This window comes from Botryllus schlosseri, chromosome 11, assembly GCF_051294905.1.
Source record: "Botryllus schlosseri isolate E-star chromosome 11, Bs_hap1, whole genome shotgun sequence".
Classification (NCBI taxonomy): Eukaryota; Metazoa; Chordata; class Ascidiacea; order Stolidobranchia; family Styelidae; genus Botryllus; species Botryllus schlosseri.
In genome coordinates, this window is record NC_137246.1 from 14,333,837 (window position 1) to 14,337,786 (window position 3,950).

A 3,950-nucleotide genomic window follows, 5' to 3' on the forward strand; every position below is an offset into this window, starting at 1 on the left:
TACTTTGCTTACTCGTTTATTAAAATAAATAATAAAAGAAACATCCGAGGACTACATAGCCAGGGTATTACAACGGGGCAGTCAGGCAGTGGAAGAATGAAATTGCTAGTAAGCTACGCAGCATCGCACCACATGCCATACAACTCGAAGATGTACGATAGAGATGTTTTGTATCTAAGTCACGTTCTAGAACGACGTTTTGAAAGTAATTCCTCTTTAGAGGGGGCTGGTTCTGGTGCAATGCTGACTGGATGCACACTTCTTGAAATGTTACTGGGGAAGTTGATGCCAGTGCGATTCTCAGCAGTTCGCCTCAAAAGCTCTCTCGCATAGTGGTTCGTCTTCTTTTCATACATGCTTTTCAAGATCCACTCTTTTGCTGACCGAGAGTAACTTTTTTTGTATCGTAGAACACCTGCTTAAACAAATATAGAGTAAGTAACTGAGTACCTTGACTTGCAAACATCTGCACAGCAAACCTTCTTGTGTCACCGCAGGAAATCTGCCAACATTCTCATTGTGGTCCAGGACAGCCAGTTTGGTTCGTGCAAGCATTGTGTCATAAGTAAAATGAAGACGTTTAGGTGCAAATTTCAATATCGTCCGTGGAACGCCGTATCTACACCACCTTGGCCTGTAAGACATATTTGCTTCATAACATCGGCTGACAACTATCTACAGTTCGTCCACTGCGTGCCTGCGTAATCGCGTCCAGCAAGTGCGACGATGAAGTCATCGTGCCATGTAACGGGTTAAGAAATTACCCGGAGCCGCGACAGCTGCAGCCGGGTGCGTTTCTGGAAATTTCAATAAATTGCAGCTCCATTACGGTGGCGTTCTGAAGAAAACGGCTGCGGCCAAAATTTTTTTTTCGTTTTGCCCTTCAATTTGAGACCACATCATATTTAGAGCGCAGTGCCCCTTTAAGAGCGAAATGCCAGTGATCTAATTCTAACCTAGTTTGGAAAAGCTGAAAATTTTCTAATTGTCCAAGACTGCTCAAGATGACTGGGCCTCACACGCCTCAATAATTGTCATCGCTTCTCCTTTTATGTTATCACTTAATGATTTTCATCAGGGTTGTAACCAAGTCACATGGTTCCGAGTCGCGAGTCAATCATACTTTTGTGGTTTTGACTCGAGTCGAGTCGAGTCATTTTCAATTCATCACAGACTCGAGTCCGAGTCCAAGTCACCGTTTAAAGGGTCAAGTCCGAGTCATGGTGTTATGACTCGAGTCGAGTCCAAGTCACAGTATTGACGTCATGTTCAACTCATGTTTTCAATCCTGCTTGGGTGATATCGAATTCTCTGTTTGCGAAACATGCTCATTTTGTCCCTATCAGAGCTAGCCTTGACACGTGTTTATTTAGGCAGATAACGGACAGGTCCTGGCCTCATATACCGATGCTAATGATAACTTTACTAATCTTAGAACTTAAAATCAAATATCTCTCTTGTCAGTCTGATACATCACCAATACAAGCATTCAGTTTTTATTATGAACACATCGACGATAGCTCACGAATAGCTGATAGAGAACCAACGAATTCACGTCTACATACTATCTGATAGAGAACCAACAAATTCACGTCTACATACTATCTGATAGAGAACCAACAAATTCACGTCAAGATACTAGTTGATAGAGAATCAATAGATGCATGTTTATGTAGAGGTATTTACAACAGGCCAGCATGCTGTAAAAGCGTGCATGCAACTATGTGCATTGTGCAGTGACAACAGAACAGATACCTTTTGATTATACTAAAGGTTTTCCCAATTGCATTACCGACTACATCGCAGTTACAGCATTGGAGAAATAATTGTACAATGGGGCTGTTCAAAAACATTTTTTCAAATTTTCTGGCTACTCTTAAAATTGCTAGATTGCCTAAAAATCAAATTTGGCTCAATTCCAACCAGTAGAAAGCATGTAACCACCCAGTAAAATAAAAAAGAAGTTATTTTAGAACAGCCATATTGTACAAACATCACACAACATTAGCCATTCATTATTACTCACGTGCACAATGCACATACCTAACAAAACGTCAAATGGACGAAGGGCATTGTGTGTTTTCACAGACAGCAGATCAAATCAATGAGTTACACCTCAAAAATACTAATGTGGAAAGGAGATCCTCAAATATGTTAAAGCGGCATGGCCGTAGAATGAATCCACATCTACTGAATACACGTTCCACTAGTGCACGAGATGCAGCAATTGACAAGCATTTTTGAACCACACTGAAGAGCATTGAATACTCATTCTTTCTAGTCGCCCATAAATTAGGCTTACCATATTTCGGAAATGAAAAAAGAGGACACTTTTTCAGAAATTTGAGACAAGCAAAACTGGAGAAGAATTCTCAAAAACAGGTAAACAGGTTATCACTTCCGCTCAGAGCTCAAAAACACGTTTTTCACTCCACATTGCTAGGTGGATGACTAAAAAAAAAAAAAGTATTCTTTTCGCTCAGAGCTCAAAATCACGTTTTTCACTCCACATTGCCAGGTGCATGAATAAAAAAAAAAGGTCTTCTTTTCGCTCAGAGCTGAAATCACCACTTTTCCCTCCGAAATACCCGCCGGAGCTTCACTTCTGCGCTAATTTGCGGCATATCACTCGCAATTTCCTCTAAATCTGACCTAAATTTTCAAAAAAGAGGACAAAATCTCAAAAAAGAGGACAAAAGGGCGTCCTCCGAGGACACTTTCAAAAAAGTCAAAAAAGAGGACAAATCCTCTTAAAAGAGGACGTATGGTAAGCCTACCATAAATGCAAAGAATCATCGCCTTCAAATCTACACATGAGCTTATCAGTCTCTTCACCATCTGAGTCATTTCATTGGCTCTAATTGAACTTTGATTCAATTGTTTGCTTGTATAATTGAAAAGTCTTGAGTACTTTAATTGCGGAGGATCTATTACCTCTTCATCACTGGACGATTTTGTACAATGCATTGCTACTATGTATCATTTTCTGTTGTTTTTACGGCGGCATATCTGATATATCAGACAAGTGCAACGAAAGCAGTGGTGACAAATAGCGATGTCGGCAGAATTCGTCGGATTCGTTGATCTAGCCATTATGATTTGCAAATTTCTTCATCTTCAAGTCATATAAAATAAGCCGAGTCAATGACTTGGGTCGAGTCATGCGTAATGACTCGAGTACAAGTCGAGTCAATCCAAATATTGACTCGAGTCGAGTCATTTTCCCATTTCAAGAAAATGACTCGAGTCAAGTCGAGTCATAAAAAAACCTCGACTCGAGTCATTACAACCCTGATTTTCATCCAGTGTGCACGCTCTCTACGCCAAAGTGGGTTGGTATCAGATTAAGTGACTGATCCGAGTCGGTTCGACACCCTCATATCTTGTAATTGTATCGCAATCTTGCAAACCTTCATCAAATCAAAATTTCAATATGATAGGACACCGACGAGGGCCCGCACCTGCTTTGGTCATATCAACCACTATGACCCACACTGCATAAGTTGTATCTCGTTGCTGTAATATATGATAACAATTTGCTATTTTACTCAGGCAGCAATTCATGATACCATATGATTTCATCGTTGCCAGCTTCTTAGTTTCTCTTATTTTAACTTGACGGGGTGACAAATAAATAAACTTGATTGGTTTTGAGGCGTTTGTTCCAAAAAGGCAATGGAATTATGGTCACAGACTTGGCTGACACGATTCATTCAATTCGAATATCTGGAGGAGAAAAAATATTTCCAACTATGGAGCAAGGCAAGGGAGAGAGGCGACGAATCAACAGTCAACACTTAGCAGAAAGTTACAGATTAGTCCTGACCTGTCAGTGTCCAGCAGGGTACACAAAATATAACGTTATTCGACCTAAATTAATTGTAATACCTCCATGTCCGCGTCCAGGTTTCTACAACTGCAATACACAGCCCCATCCCCACTCCAGAGGC

The 3,950-nt window shown here is 40.6% G+C and overlaps 1 long non-coding RNA gene across 1 annotated transcript; it reads right to left on the reverse strand.

Annotated features, from left to right (window-relative positions):
• On the reverse strand, positions 1-932 carry LOC145449880 (uncharacterized). Its single transcript, XR_013918377.1, has 2 exons — positions 480-932; positions 1-415 (listed from the first exon to the last, which is right to left on the reverse strand). It is a non-coding gene; the product is annotated as an uncharacterized LOC145449880 (long non-coding RNA).
• Positions 933-3,950: the final 3,018 nt, after the last annotated feature.